The 17,211-nt window shown below is 38.6% G+C and overlaps 1 protein-coding gene across 6 annotated transcripts in view; it reads right to left on the bottom strand.

Annotated features, from left to right (window-relative positions):
- The window catches only part of Heatr5a (HEAT repeat containing 5A), a 111,147-nt gene extending 97,343 nt beyond the window's left edge, over positions 1 to 13,804 (bottom strand). For 5 of the 6 annotated variants that reach the window (XM_074068204.1, XM_074068209.1, XM_074068207.1 and 2 more), the window contains exon 1: positions 13,691 to 13,804. The gene's annotated coding sequence lies outside the window, so the exon portion shown is untranslated. Of the gene's footprint in view, positions 1 to 1,770; positions 1,840 to 13,690 lie in introns of all 6 variants that reach the window. The other variant, XM_074068205.1, reaches the window with a different exon arrangement.
- Between the last annotated feature and the right edge of the window lie 3,407 nt (positions 13,805 to 17,211).

Below are 17,211 nucleotides of genomic sequence, written 5' to 3'. Positions count from 1 at the left end.
GCAATAGATGAAAATAACATATTTTTAAAGGAAAGTAAAAAAGGAAAACAATCAGAATACTAGAAATCTATAGAAAGTAAAGGTATAATTAAATATATATCTTTTATAACTGCTATAGAGTGAATCTGGGAAAACCCTAGTAAGTTCTAGTTAACATTGACACACAATCCACCTTTGTATTCAGCACTACTTTTTCAAAGAGCTGATACATTATTACCATCCACATGCAAAAACTTGCTAATTGAAAAGATATTCCACTAAAACTCTAGAGGCTTGAAAGTGAGACTACTCTGTTTTAGGTTTTTAGTTTTCTTTATAGCCTAAATGCCCTTCAACTAAAGTGGGTCATAGATACATATTAACAAACGACCAAATATCCATACCTTCTTCTAAAATTCTATAGTAAACCTTGCCACTTCCCTGGGTCTCTGCCCTGTCATTCACTTGGAGGTACAACTATAACAAAAGGACTTATGCTCATCAGCATCTGTTTCCCAGCCTAAGAGACATGACTTTTAGTTTTACGTTAGGAGTTTTAGGAGTCCCACACAACTAGCAAATAGTCTTATCTCTGAGTCTTTTTTTTTTTTTTTTTTTGTCTGATGACACTTGGAGAATTCTGTCTAGGAATTGTAGCAATATAGATCATATCTGTTCTGACCCAGAAGCAATGTGGCCTCAATTTTGCTGTAGCAAATAACAGAAGGCAAAGGAGGTTTTCTGTTTTTGTTGTTTTTCTGCTTGTTTTATTCACCAGCATCTCCCAGGTACATGCTAAAGCGTTTTCAGAACACACCTAACATGTAAATTCACACACAAATTTACGAAATGGCATTATACTCATGGAACTTATAAAGAGGTAAATGTTCAAATATGCTTCAGTAAAGCACTTTCAAATGGTTATCAAATGATCATAAACTATGGGCAAAATATTAACAGGTGTGTGTAAGTAGTGGGTGTAGGGGTGACCACTTTACTATTCTTTAATTTTTTTTTTTCAGTTTAAAAAGATCACAATAAAAAGTAAAAAAAAAAAAAAGAAAGAAAGAAAGAATAAAATACAAACTGTTTTGTTTTTTAAAGTGTGCTACTCACGTGTGGTAGCACAATTTGTATGTACTTCAGCTATTTGTAGGAGGAGTGCTTGAGCCTGGGAGTTTGGTGACCACTGAGCAACACACTGAGATCTCTCTCTTAAGAAAAAAATTTACAACTCTTTATAGTATAGCAGCTATTATCAGGAACATTAACATTAAACAGAGGAAGCAGCATATACATATACAACATGGTATATTCACCAATATATCAAAATAAGTTTAAAAGGCCAGCGGCAAGACTCAAGTGGTAGAGTACCGCCTAGCAAGTACAAAGCCCTGAGTTCAAGTCCCAGCACTACATAGATAGATAATGAGAGAGAGAGAGAAACTCCAAGCCAAACAGAAATAGGTAAATTCATAGAAATATACATAGACTGCTACAGGTAATTAAATACATACCATTTCCCCAAATCTCAGTATTTTAACAAGAAGCCAATAAGTAAAGATGTGTTAGAAAATCCAATGTAAGAAAGATGGAGGGGGTGAATCTAAGTATATTATGCTAACAATTTTTTTATAAAAAGACGGAAGGAAGATAGGTAGGCAGGCAGGAAGGCAGGCAGGCAGGAAGGAAATCCAATGTTAGACATGGAAGTTTTTCTTTCACCTTTTTTTTTCCTCCCAAAGAGTTTTCTGGTATAAAATTACTTATACTATCAGAAATCATAATTACTATATAACTGAAAAGAGCTTCTTTAAAAGATAGGAATCACAAATGGGTTCTTTGTCTGCAAAATCTGGCCTGTAATACATTGAATTGGAAAAAAAAGATATGAATATTTAAACATGAGATTACACATAAAAATCCCCCACAGCCATAAGGCTAAATCTAAGGAGATATTTGTCGACTCCTATGAGTTTTTTAAACTCCTGTGGATTTTCTACCTAAGTTTTCAACTCCTGTCCTTTATCTCACTTGTGTTCTATGCTTTAGGCCAATATTCTAAATTCTAGGACACTATCCCTGAGGCTCACTTTCACCCAGCTACTGTCTTTCCAATCTGTGCTTTAGTCACATAGGTGGTTCCCTCCAATCAGCCCTGCAGGCCTATCCAATACCATCCATGATGCAGCACTGATTAGTTTAAAAAAAAAAAAAAAACAAGCAAAACCCACATAATTTATTTTCATAAATGCCCCTTTTAAGGAACAAAGCACAATACAAAGAATGCTGCCAAGAACTCATTTTTCAGGGACAACGGGAAGTCTAGATTCTAGTTTTAAAAAGACTTCCTTTCCTTCCTTAAATTATAAAAATGAACTGGCAGAAATATTCACTACTAAGGATAAAGTTTAAAAATGCCAGAGAAAAAACTTCTTAGGAGAAACGTACTAAATATATAGTAGGCAATAATCAAGTTTGTACTCAATATCTATGACTGAGGAAAAAAAGCAACCTCAGTGTCAGAAAAAATTTCTTATAACCACCAGAGCAAATGAAAATCCTATCTTACAATCAAATTACCCTTTCTGGAGGTCATTAAGATTGCTGAAAAGACATTTTTTTTCCTTAGGCAGCAGCAATACTGTGGTGTAAAATGACCTATCAAGAAGCAAAACAGCTAATACAATGTGATAATAAATAATTCAGTAATATAACCAAGTGAGATGCCACTCCTGGGCATATACTTGAAGAAATGTAAGTCAGCACATAATAGAGACACTTGCATACCGATATGTTATGTGTATTGCAGCACTGTTCACAGTAGCCAAGCTATGGAAACAACCCAGATGCCCTATGACTGATAAATGGATTAAGAAGCTGTGGTGTTTATCTATCCAATGGAGTTTTATTCAGCCATAAGGAAAAACAAAACTATGTGGTTTGAAGGGAAATGTATGCAATTGGAGGACATCATGTTAAGTGAAGTAAGCCAGGTTCAGAAAGACAAAGGCTGTGGATGTGGAAGATAGATCCAAAAGATAAACATATACACAAAACCAAACATGATCATATACACAGTTATATGTAGAACGTGTTTGTAATAGTGCAACTACTCTATGGCACTCGGGGGAGAAGGGAAAGGAAAAGAGAATGCTGGAGTCAACAATATCGAAATGCGTAACATCTCTACAGGTAGAGAACGTAACAGTAAGTACTGAGAGCTGCTGAACAATGAGGGGTGGAAGGGAAGGGGTAAGGGAGAGTAACAGAGGGGTGCGAACTGACCAAAGTTAAGCATACTCACAGCTGAGATGCACTGAGAAACCCCTTTGAACATTGACTTAGGAATTAAAAAATGAAAAACAGGGCTGTAAAATAGGTACAGTGTGTGTGTGGGGGGGTACTTATGGAAAGGGGGAGGGTGAATGAAGGAGATTAAGGTGAGAGAATATGGTTGGTGGACTTCATATACATACATGAAATACATGAAACCTCTTACAATTGCTTTAAGTGGGATGGGAGGGGATAAGGAGGAGATGGTGGGGGTGATCTAATCAATGTACAATTTAAGGCTATTGGGAATTGGCACAATGAATTCCCCTGTACAACAAATGTATGATAATAAAAATGAAAAAAAAAAGACAATCTGATATATCTGGCAAAATGCTAACAGCTAGTATTTGCTGATGACTTATTACTGTGGCCTAGGCACTATTTTAAGTTAACTTTTTTTTTTCTTTTGGGTGGAACTGGGAATTGAACTTAGAGCTTCACACTTGCAAAGCAAACACTCTACCACTTGAGCAACTCCTCCAGTCGTAGGCACTATTTTAAGTGCTCTATATTTATTTTCTTGAAAATCTGCAAAATTGTCCATGAGGTAGCTATTTTTATTAACCATCTCTTACAGATAAGAAAATCGGGGCTGAGAGAAGCTAAGTAGTTTCCCTAAGTTCACACAGAACCTGGTCATACATTTAAGCAATCTGACCACTGATATATGTGCTTTAACTACTATTTACTACACTGCCACTCTCTCATCCAATCAAGCCCCTTAAACATTCTACAAGCTGGCCACTTTTAAAAAGCTTAGAACTTGTAGCTAATCTGAGGATATTATGTAACATCAGATTTTAGCACCATTCCCAAAATGTGGACCAGGTTTCTCATTTTAATAAGTATGAGAATCTTGGATTATAACAAAGTTATGGATTTTTACCTATAAGACTTCTCAGGTTATTTAATAAGGTTAATGTGTATTTACAATACGCATACTTCAATATAGAATGAAGTATTAATCAAAATGATATCAGCACAGTATTAGCTTCCAGACCTAAGTAAGTTATGGTAAAGAAAAATATTAACATGTTCCTGATATGATCACTTATCCTACAGTAAGAATATTAATTACAATACTTTACAGTCAAACCTTGTATGAGCATACCCTGAAGGCAGTAATTGAACTGCATTATAAAGGCTCTTTGATGCTTCTCAGACTACATGTTTCTCTGGGGCACAACTTACTTCTTTAACAATACCTGCCTGCACTTTCTATATGAGAGCTATTTCTAGCAAGTCATAATTTTCATTCCTGAGGTCTTGCATGTTGAGAAAAGCAAGCACTGTGAACTAGACATAAGGGAAGTAAGGTTTAGTCCAAATCACATTTCTCAACCTGGGATGACTCCAGCAGTGCCAACGAAATAAACATGAGACATATTATTAGTGGTTCAAAGTTTACTTAAAGATATTCCCCAATATTAATTTAAAACATATTTAATACGCAATAGAAGGCAAAACTAATAAAATGTGATTTTTAAGGTAGTCCTGAGCATGGCAATGCCTTTCTAGATTTCTTTTAAGAAAATCGCTCCTCTCTGCTAGTAATACTAGTTTAGTGGAAAATTTGAAACCCGTTAAATTTAGCTAGGTGTGGTAGTACTTTTTGGGAGGCTAAGGCAGTAGAATCATGAGCCCAAGAATTTAGAACCAGACTGGGCAAAAATAAAAAAGATGAACTATATGAAATTGCCATTCACATGGGACAAAAAAAATAGCTAATTTTTATTGGCCATTCATATGATTCAACCTAAGTACCATGGTCAGTCTTCAAAAGTCAGGCATAGCATATGAAAGGCTAATGTCTGCACTTCGCATAGTATTACCAAATGACTTCATTAGCCCAAAATAACAACGTACAAATAATGTTGATTACTGATAGAAAAAGAAACCAGCAGAGGGCTAGTTTTCTAGGGCCACAGTATTCAAAAGTAATTCACTTCAAAGTCCAAGAGCAGTTAACAACTATTCATTTTCCACCTGAAAAGGCGTTAACATCAAATGTATGCAGGCAAGGCAGTGTAAGAACCTTCAAATATTTCAAACAAAAATTATGCCAATCTTGATAGAGAGTGCAAACACAATTTTCTCTGTCTAGAATTTACAGATTTTTTGGGAGAGATGAATAACATGTTAGAATTTATTGTGGGAGGAAAACACTCCTAATCTTTTTGATTATGAATTGATTTTAGGTTTGTCAAATCATTTTGAAGAGGGAAACAAGAAAGTCACAAATAGTCAAAGAGAACATCAGACACAAGATAAGATAGATTTATTGGTCTGGGTTGTTAGTTTTTTTCCTTCCACAATACAAAAAAAGTAATTCACAAAATGAAAAAGTCACTAAGCAGTAAATAAAACTTAATTCCAGAATGTATCAAGTGCCTAAAATTTTAAGATAGTCTCATACTTAAATTTCAATTACTTTTCTTTGACTCTCACTTTTGTAAAAGATACAAGAGATTCAACTCAGCCTCTAATCTTTAGTTCTCTGGTTTTATTCAAAAAGAACAAAGTAAAACAAAGAACAGCCAATGCTCAAGAACTCCCACACTTCAGGAAGCATATCTTCTAAACTTTAAAAACAAAACAAAACAAAACAATACAGTAGTTAGATTTAATCTAGGAAGAGGGATTATTCCACTCTGACCTCAGATTCACATTTGTGATTTAGGCTTTGTAAAATTATAGGTTACAAAATAGGAACTCACAGTTACAAAGAGCATTACATCAATTCATGCTTGAGATGTTGCCTAAGCAAGGCCATGCCCTGTCCCATAAAGAGCAAATGAGATGCTTTCATTACTGTACTTGACATATCTGTTGGCCTGATCCTAAAAAGTGATTTGCTAACATCTTAACCACTATACTGGGTCACTGGAGCAAGTCATTTTTAACTTTAGAGTTCTTTAATAGTTACAGCTTGATGTTTCAATCTTATCTGTATTTATTTCATCTTCGAATCTGAAATATCTTATTTCTTTCCACAATAAGCTCATTATTTTAGAATCCAACTTTAAAAAAATCACTTCAGAAAATAGCAGGAAAATCTCTGACAAAGAAATTTAATCCTGCTGGGCCCTAGTGGTTCATGCCTATAATTCTAGCTACTCAGGAGGCAGAGATCAGGAGGAACACAGTTAAAAGCCAACCCCAGGCAAATAGTTCGTGAGACCCTATCTGAAAAAACCCTTCACAAAAATAGGGCTGTTTGAGTGGCTCAAGGTGAAGGCCCTGAGTTCAAGCCCCAGTACCACACACAAAAAAAGATAATTATGGAGCCAAGTATGGTGGTACACACCTATAATCCCAGCTATTGAGGAGAGTGAGGCAGGAGGTTCCAAGTTTGATGTCAACCTGGGCAAGAGGCTCAAAAGGAAACATATATATATTTGTATATATACTTATAAAAACTATAAGTGCAGAGGTTTACATTCTAAGAGAGAGATCCATGGATAAAAAATGTTTAGCAAACTGAGCACAATGGCTCATGCCTATAATCCTAGGTACTCAGGAGGCAGGGATAAGGAGGGTCTATGTTTAAAGTCAGCCAGGGCACATAGTTCACAAGACCCTATCTTGAAAATACCCATCACAAAAAAGGGCTGGTGGAGTGGCTCAAGATGTAGGCCGACTTCAAACCCAGTACCACAAAAAGTAAAAAATGAGTAAATAAAGTTTAGCAAAAAGTGTTTTGCAGAACAATGCCAAAGGGGGAGCGCAGGAAGGGGATGGTCTAAGTGGAAATACTTTTAGAAAATGCTGAACTTGACAGTTTTCCTTACTAGGGTTTCTCCAAGCATGCATGTAGATACAGCGTGTGACATTTCTCAACATATTTTAATCATAGACTTCTCTCTCACCCTTAACCTCTTCCTTATCCCTGTTGAGGGATAGCTCATGGAACTGATATTCTGTAGAATATAACCCTTGAAATAGTAATTATTAAAGACTGCTATTGATCAAAAATTTAAAAAATTCAGAACATCAGCCAGGCACTGGGCAACTGTGTGCCTTGTTGAGGGAAAACACCTAAATATGGGCACATGAGATCCCAAGAAATGAAGAGGAAATTGTCATCATATACACTCTGCAAACTTGCCAGGAAAAGCACATGAAGCAGCACAAAGTACTTCAATTAACTTCTCAGAGTCCCAAAGAGGTGCTCAGAGAAGCAGGAGACCACATCTACTAAACAGAAAGGAAAATCGGAAGACATGGCAAGGGCAGACAAGGCCTGCCATGAAAGGGAAGGAACAAAAAGGATCCCAATGCATCCAGGAAGCCTCCTACTTGTTCTGCTCTAAGTATCCAAAAATCAAAGGAGAACATCCCATTCTATTCATTGGTGATGATGCAAAGAAACTGAAAAAGACGCACACACTGGTGCAGATGACAAGCAGTCTTTTGTAAAAAGAAGGCTGCTGTGCTGAAGGAAAAATACAGAAAGGACACTTGCTATACCAAAGGAAAACCTGACTTCTGAACTGAAAGGAGCAAAAAGAGAAGCAGGAGGAAGATGATGAGGAACTTGGTTCTAGCGCAGTTTTTTCTTTGCCTATACAGCATTTAGCATTCCTGTGTGAACTGACTCCTTTTAAAAGACAATTAAAATGTAAGGCTGTGTAAATTTGCTTTTAAACTTTACATTATCTTTTTTGCATAGTGAAGTAACACACTACCAAATGTGTTTAGATAGTCCTGTTCTGACGATATTTTTAGTAGCCACTACCTTGCCTGGTATAGGCTGGGGATTATAAAATGGCAAGGAAATTTAAAGCAGGTTCTTACTGGTGTGCAGCAAAAATTAATTAAAGATCAATCTTCAGTTGTCTAAAATGCATCTGTTTTGTTGACATTCTGAATACTTCTACATAAATCTATCTATCTATATAAAATTTTGGTGGTATCGGGGTTTAAACTCAGGGCCTCATGCTTCCTACATAAATACTCTACCACTTGAGCCACACCCCAGCCCTTTTTGCTTTATTTTTCAGACAAGGTCTTGTGTTTTTGCCCAGGCTGGCCTCAGACTGTGACCCTCCTACCTGTCTCCTGCATAGCTAAGATTACAGGCATTTCTGCCCTGGTTTTGTTGGTTGAGATGGGTTTCACTAACCTTTTCCCTGGGCTGGCCCTCAACTTCCTGAGTAGCTAGGATTACAGGTATGGACCACCATGTCCAGCTTAATTTTAAGTGTTATTGTTCTCATTTTACAGACAAAGAGTTAAAAAGTTTGTCCATGGGCTGGGGATGGAGCTGATGGAACTCAGTGGTAGAATGCTTGCCTAGCATGCATGGGGAACTGGGTTGATACCTAGCACCAAAAACAAAAAAAAGAAAGAAAAAGAAAATTTTTCCAAGACTTAAATGTTATTTACATGGAAAAAAGAAGGTAAAAACCATGTCTCGTTTCAATGTCCATGTTTCTAATCACTGCTATAAATGATAATTACTGCCATAGCTGCTGAAGCATCTAATCCTTATAACTTTGATTTTTTTCTCATCATTTCACTCTCTTATATTTCCAATACTTTGAGACTTTTTGTTAAAGTGTTAGGTCTTCTAGAGACATCAGCTTCCAGAAACCCCTTTTTTCCTGCAAAGTAAATCCATAAGTACTAAAAGTTTTAATTTCGTCTTTGGCTATTGACATTTTTTTTCATGGTGGTGGTGCTGGGATTAGAACTCAAAGGTTTGCACTTGCAAGGCAGTTGCTCTACAGCTTGAGCCATGCCCTTCACCCTGGCTGGACAGTTTTCCTCACTTTCTATACCATATACCAAATTCTCCCATCTCTAACTGGGAAGGGAGATTTCATTCTGGATACTTAGGAATGCTAGAGGTACATTTAAGATAACAGAAGTTTTACTGTTTTGCATTTCCCACCACACTCATTTAAAAGTCACTATTTAGCAATCTTACAACTTGGTACCTAGTTAAGAATCTAGTACCAGGAAGTAAAAAACCTAACAAACAAGTCTATACAACAATTTATTGTTTTAAAACTCATGGATTTTACTGACATAAATCCCTCGAAGTCTATTTGTTTAGTTTTGACATGACTAACAATGCAGTTACCTGGATTCAAACTAGAGCACCACATTAAAAGTGAAGGAGCAAACCCACTGAGAGAAGGAAGAATTCAGAGCAGGCAGCCAACAATTATGAAAGAAACTAGAACACTGTTTAATATAATTTTTTTTGATGATGTTGTTTTTAAGTAGAACTGGGGCTTGAACTCAAGGCTCCACACTTGCAAAGCAGGCACACTACCACTTGAGCCAGACCTCCAGTCTATTTTGGTTTGCTTATTTTGGAGATAAGTGTCTCATTACTGTTTACCTGGGCTGGCCTTAAACCACAATCTCAGCCTCCTAAATAGCCAGGATTACTGTCGTGAGTCAAAAAAAAAAAAAAAAAAGCAGGAAAATATGGGGTTATTAGTACAGGAATAATCCTCAAGCACAGGAGGATTTACAGGGCAGGCAATTCTTGCTTAAATTTCAAAATAACTTGTATTTGCTTGCACAAGTTGCCACCCAGAACTTCCTCATTTAGTTATTTGGACTGGGTCTACTTAGGAAGTCCCCCCATCCCACCACAACTATGCATGGCTTTTTTACTCATTAAAATTCACAGATTCACCCTTAATCCATATGGTGGTTTGACATCCTGGCTCTTCCTCATGGCTCTGTTTTGTAATCCACAACATAATATACAGAATACCTATTCGAGAATTTTGCTGTGTTTCTGACTTCTTGGAGCCACATCTGAGGGCCTTGGCAGACACTACTTCTCGTTCCATGCCAGATGTCCAGTGAGGCTCTTAACTTTCCAAGTATAGCTTGCTGGAGTAACTCCATATTTGCCTTCTGGCTGCTACTCCTCATGGCCCACCCACGTAATAAATATACCATCACCCCCATATTTGCCTTCTGGCTGCTACTCCTCATGGCCCACACACGTAATAAATATACCTCACCCCCATATTGGTCTGCAAAGCACTCTGTCATCAAACTCTGGTATTTCTATGGCAAAAAAAAAAAAAAGCCTATTTACATAGATGGGATAAATAATAACTATAAATAGCAGTATCAATTCAGGCCATTTTTTGCTGCCAAATGAATTGAGGAACAAAAATTTTCAGAGCCTTTTGAACTTTAGAATTAAAGTTGAGGGATTTTCTATGTGTGTATCTGTATTTCCCCAAAAAAATTTTTTCAAAAAAAGTTTTAATGTTTCAATAGGCAATTTCAGTTTTCTGGCAGTTTTTTTTTTTTAACAGACAAAACATATAGCTATTATTTTAAGGTTAGTAAAAGTATATGTACAGCTTTAAATATTTACAATTATCACCTCTTCCAAGTTTTCCTTCTCTTGTATCACATAACCAGCTTCAATTTCTTAGGCAGGTAACTAATACAGTGTTTTAACATTGCTATATTATACATCTTTTCTAGAAATAAATATTTTTGAAGTTATTCATTAAAAAAAAAAAAAAGCCTAAGTGTGATTCAGGAAACCCAGTTCAATCTGTTGGTTCAGAGTTCTAATTCCCCATTGGTTCTTACTGTAGACACGTTTGATTTCACATTTATACTGCTAATAATGCTGTCTGATCTAGTGACCACTGCTGTCACTTTTTAAACATCAAGTTTAAAAAGTTCTCAGCAGTAAGACAGACACCTGTGGCTCACCCCTGTAATCCTAGCTATTCACCAGGCAGAGATCAAAAGGATTTGCCCCAGGTAAATCTGGAAAAAAACCCATCACACACAAAAAGGCCAGCAGAGTGGCTCAAGCACTAAGAGAGCTTGCCTAGTAAGCATGATGCCCTGATTCAAATCCCAGCACTGCCAAAAAAAAAAAAAAAAAAAAGTTTTGAGTAAAGGAAACTTATTGTTACTTTATGATGAATATCATGAACGATATATTAAAGACATTTACTACATGAAAAAAACTTTCCAGACCAGATCTAAATTAAAACTAAAAATCAAAAAGTTGTTAAAAAAACATAAAATCCTTTCTCTATCTATACTTCCAAGAAGCAAGAGCTGTTGAAATTATAAAACCTTGTTACCAGGTAAATGTAGCAGAAAACCATGTTCCTCTTATATCATGACACGTCTAGAATAGAGAGACATTTACGGATTCTACATTTAGAAAAACAGAATTTAACATATTTTCTGCCACAAAATATTTAGTGGTTAAACATGGTTGGTTTCAATAAAACTATCTACAAAAACTGAGAAAACAGATTTGACCCGCGCAAGCATGGTCTATTCCTGTTGTAATGGATAGAATTTAACACTAGAATTAAACAATGGATCCAATTAAATAATACAAAAGCAAGTCTTTACTAATTTCTTGAGCTCCAGTTAATTCACTTTTAAATGAAGTCTAGTAACAGCACCTTCACATCTGCTTAAAAACTTAAGTGTTGCCAGGAGCCACCACTTGTAATCGTAGTTACTCAGGAGGCAGAGATCAGGAAGATCAAGGTTGCAAAGTCAGCCCAGGCAAATAGTTCTCCAGACCCTATCTCAAAAAAACCCATCACAAAATAAAAGGGCTGGTTTTGAGTTCAAGCCCCAGAACCAGAAAAAAAAAATCAGAAGTGTGTTAGGGTGTTTTTTTTTTCTTTTACTCTCTCTTACTCCCCTCCCTTAGAACTCTTTTTTTTTAAATAAGAGAACTATGTTTTCACTAAAGGATCATCCAAACTTTTCAATTATACTATGGGATAATTTATGAACCACACAAGACTCAATACGGCTTCTTTTTTTATTAATGTGGGCGTCATTAAACCAGTTAACCAGAATTTAGAATAAACGAATTTTAGAATTGAAAAATCCGTAACTTAATCTCTTATTTTATTCATAATTGAGAAATGTTCATAAAACCATTTTCATTCCTTTTGTGAAATAAAACTGCAAAGAAGGAAGGAATGAAGGAAGACAGAAGGAAGATAAGTGCACTGGATAAAAATCAAGTAATTTTTTTCCACAGGCAATGTACTCATGAACTTAAGTTAATATAGTAATCTTATCTACTTTAAATTTTTAGGAGGTACTTTGGAGTTATGTATTTTCAGTCACTAGAGTCAGACACTTAAATAAAGAAAAAGGAACAAAATAGTGACCTGATCTAAGAACCGGAAGTGGTACTGGAGACGCGTAAAGTCAGTTTCAGGTCTCTCATCAGTAAGGTCAGAAGTCTTTTCCTAGTCTATAGCTGTCTACTTAGAATAACTGCATTGCCAGGCACAACAAATCCCACCTCCACTCTTCTCCAACCGTCACTATTCTTACACAAGACCTGCCAGATTCCCATTTTATGAAAGCAGAGAGTCGATGCTTTTAACACAGAAGGCGAATCTCGCATGACTTTCTCGAGGACACACTTCCCAACACGTTCGGGAAAGGAAGCGGGCGGTGCTCGCCTTCGCGCCCCACGACCGCGGGGCTCTAGCGACACTGGCGCTTCCCTAACCTTAAGCCTCCTCCGGGGTTCACGACCCTCACAGTGCGCAGCTGCACCGCGGGACACTTTTACCCATCCCCACCCCCCCCAAAAAAAACTTAAAAGACTCCTCTGGGCCGTAAGTTCCCTACGGGCGCCGGGTCTGCACGAGGAAAGCGCTAGCAATCTGTGGACCACACGGGTGGCTGGATGGACGTACGTACAAGAAGACAGAGGAGGGAGCTCGACTCTTATCTGACCCGACAGTTCGAATTACGCTCCCTGCCCAGGCGCCCATTACTGTAATTAACCAGTACCATAAAGCGCTTTATAAAGTGTCTGGAGATTTACAGTCACTGGAGACGACGTGGCGCTGGCCGACCTCAGGGGAAAGGCGTTTTGGGTTTTTTTTTTTTGCACTGAGCAGTTGCCACCCAGCCAGGCTTTCTTCCCCGAGACGTGGACGCGGTCCTTCGCACGGAGGCGACATCCCGGGGACTTGTCTGAGGGACACCCGAGGCGCACGCACAGCGGGACAGCGCCTCGGCCCCAGTCCGCTCCGCTCGGGAGGACTCAGGCCCGGCAGGCTCCATCTGACCTCCGACCCCCGGCGCCTAGCCCGCGCCCCGGCTCGCCCGAGGACACAGCCCACCCCTACCTACTGTGCTCCGGGAAGCCTCTTTGCTGACCGCTTGGTCGCCGCCACGGCCCCGGGCCCACCACCTCTCACCCCTCGACCTGTCCCCACACTCGGGGTCCCGGCGTCCTCAGCGACCACCATGGGGATCCCCGAGCCGCTCAACTCATAGGACGGGAGGAGGAGCCCGGCGCGTTGTCCCTCCTGGCAGCTTAGGAACCCAACGTCGCCCCTCTCCCGGGATCCCCAACTGTTTGTCTCAGCACCTGTCCGGACCCCGTCAAGTTCTCGGCTCTTCAGCGTTGTAATGAAGCACCTGGAATTGCCGGCGGGTGCGACTGAGCGACACTGAGTCGGGCGGGGCGGGGCGTGCGCGGGGCGGGGCGTGCGCGGGGCGGGGCGTGCGCGGGGCGGGGCGTGCGCGGGGCGGGGCCGGAAGCCGGCAGGCGTGGCGGGAGCCGGCCAATAGGAGCGCGCCCAGAGCCGCGCCGCCGCGCCCGTGCTGAGGCCCGGCTAGCGGGCCGCGGAGCCATCGAGCGCCCACTCGGGCAGGAGTGACTGCTCCACCGCCGAGAAAACGATCCAGCCGACGAAGGCCAAAGTTGGGTCCAACTGTGCCTTTGCAGTCTCGAGATTCCGGCCACAGCTATTTTCGTCTGTTTTTATCTCTAGTATAAGTCCGTGGGTGCAGCCTTGAGGCATTGGAAGACAGCTGCAGCCTGGAGAAATTCAGGCAGGGCCAGTGCTTTAGGTGTAGGTATTGCAAAATTGCACGTGAGAGGAACCCTAAAGAGCCTTGACTGGCTCAATCAAGGTCACACAGTGAGTCGAGGTCTACTGAGCTTTTTGGCTCTGAATCACGTGCGGTTTTCCACCATTATCAGGTGTTTAACTTTTCAGTTTTTATTTTGAAACTCAAGCTTACAAAAAGTTGCAAATATAGTACAAAGAATATTTTTTCCTGAGCTGTTTCAATTGCTGACCCCATGCCACGTTGTCTCTAACTAAGCACCTTCCACATAATCACAGTATTGTAAGAGGCGCTCAAACTGCTTTTGCTGAAAAGCACTGACTCCTTACTTGGGTCCACAAATGAACTAAAAACGAGGAGCTTGGCATTGCCTCCATTTTGTATCTATCTTTGCTCTAAACTGTTCTCTACAGTCACTTTGCAATCACTTTGGATTCCAGAAAAGACAGAATTGATAACATCTTTATGACAAGGAACCAGAGCCACCTGGAGCTACCACCCTCCCAGTTAGAATAATTCACATCCCAAACCAGAGTAATCCTTTAAAACAGGAACCAGATTACTCCCTCCAGGTGATAACTTCCCAAAACTGGACCAGACCACCTGCCTGACCAAAACTGCTTGGCCAGTCATGACCACATCTGTGACTGGGACTGTTCATCTCTGCATACCTTTGTCCCCTGCCCCCAGTTCTTTTGCCTATTTAAACCTATAGCTCATATCTATACCCCAAAGATGGCTAAAGTTGATCTGAGTGCTTACTCTGCCTTTTCCCACAGCATGTCCTGAGCTGTGTGATAAATCTCCTTTCTCTACCTTCACCATGAGTCTTTATTTGGCATATAGGGGCAAATGGCCATACCTGGCATATGGAATCTCAGGAGTTTGGGACTTGGGTCCAAATTCCGGTTTCAGCTTTTGTGAGCTGTGCCAGGAGAAAATGTGTCCTTTAGGCACTAACCATCTGCAGCTAGACGACCCTGGCAGAGAGGAAAATCAGTCTCCTGAAGCTGCTGGAATTGCTTTTATTCCTGGGACCTTTTCTCATCCTTCCACACCAGCCAGCATTGGCTGCTTTTTTGCCACCATTCAGTGAAGCAGAGAAATGAGTTTAAATCCTTTTTAATGGGACCGCATGGCCTCTTCAGTAGTGCACAATTGCACCTGGCTTTTCTTGTAGATTATACAGGCCATCTGTTTTGACAAGAAATCTGAATTTTTATGATCTTTGCCTTGTTCCTCTGTCATTTGAGCTCTTTGGGGTATTTGAAGTTTAGGCCATTTGTGTTTGTAGATGGAAAAACTTAAAGAACAAGTAGTAAAGACGTGACTAAGCACAGTATAAGGACCAGGGTGTGTGGGAGATCTCTCTTGCAATTTGTGTAACCATGGAACATACTAAGTCTATAACAGCTTAAGAAGTAAAGCACTAAGTCCATCTTGCCACCTAGGGAGAATTCTAGCTGACTAGTCTACTAAGAAAGAGAAAGACATTGTCTAAAAAAGTGCACTTGAAATTAATGTAATTGTTTTTGTGTATCATTGTTTGTATTTTATGTGTGTCTATTACTGTATGTCTAGAACAATTGGCTTATTAGAGGCTAAAAATCTGATAGCTATGGCAACAGTCTTATTGGAAACTGAGACCAGCTTTTCTAGCACTGACTCTTACTTCAGCTATCAAGCCTCTCAAAATGAGTCCTAAAAGAACAGTATCTCAATCTGCTTATGGAATTTCAAGAAATAACTGACCAGTGTACTTGTGACCACTAAATTAATTTTTGCTGTTAAATAGACATTTATGGCATGCCTAACTTAGAACTTTTTGCATATGCATATATTTGTATGTGAACATCATTGGGATGAATGTTTACTGTAAAATTAATATAAAAATTGTTGCTTCTGTTCTGTTTCCCCCATCTCTTTTGCTGCCACTTTAAGAAAAGTTTTCCTAAAGTTTGCATTTTAACCAGGTCTAACTAAAATACAGGCATTCAAGAATTATCCTCTGCCTTAGGACTAAAGAGAAAGACTATAATGAAACGACTGTTTCATTTTGTCGTAAGTGTAATTTGCTTTTCTTCTGGGTCTATATTAAAATATAAGGCTAATAGAGTATTTTATTTTATTGGGAAAAGAATAAATTTGTCTAAATTCAACATTTTGTAAAAATAATTTCAGTGTGCCAATTAGAAAGGTCTTAAAGCTTCCAAAAGTTTGTGTATGTAATTAAGTTGACTATAATTTAAAGTTGCCTAAAGAATTTTCTAAGGTCAAAATTTAGTGTACTGAGTAAAATTAAAACTGAATTCTCTATGTCTATAATAACAAGGCTATCTTAGTATTGTTCTGCTCTTAGTAACATTTATAAGGAACTGGCTTAAAGAAAAAATTTTGCCAAAATAATTACTTGTGTTTTCTGTAGATCTTATCAGCCTTTTGACTACTTAAAAAAAAACTAAACCTTAACTAAATCAGAGTTTACCTAAGTACCTGTTCATTTGAAAGTCTCTTAAATGACCACCTTATAACTGAAGTAAAACAACTATTATTCTAAGTAATTCTAACACAATTAGCACACTATATAGCTGTGACTAAAAGTATATAAAGCTATGTGCCTAGACTTTATCTAAATAATGTACAAATATACATAGAGTTAAAAATTTGTGAGCATAGTACATCTAAAATGACTAGCCAATGCTCTCTATTAAAAATGCGTAACATATAAACCTAGTCAATAGAATCTTCAATATTTCTGTTATTTGTAACCAGTAATATTTGGGGGAAAAGCCCCTGCCATTTGGGCAATCCTGCTACTTAAAATGTAGCCTATGATTATTTGTCTTAACTAAATAAGGGTTGCTGTGTATATAAGATGCACTAATTGCATTAAAAAAATAAGGCTATTTAGGATTACAGGCACTATCTCCCTAACTTGTGAAAGATCAGAAGTTTTGACTTATATCAGTACTGTACAAATGTGATCTTACCTAGCCAAAAATTCTAAATTTTACTCCAAAAGGCTGAATTAATAGG

This window comes from Castor canadensis, chromosome 3, assembly GCF_047511655.1.
Source record: "Castor canadensis chromosome 3, mCasCan1.hap1v2, whole genome shotgun sequence".
NCBI classification, from domain to species: domain Eukaryota; kingdom Metazoa; phylum Chordata; class Mammalia; order Rodentia; family Castoridae; genus Castor; species Castor canadensis.
This window is presented reverse-complemented; position numbering and strand designations above follow the sequence as displayed.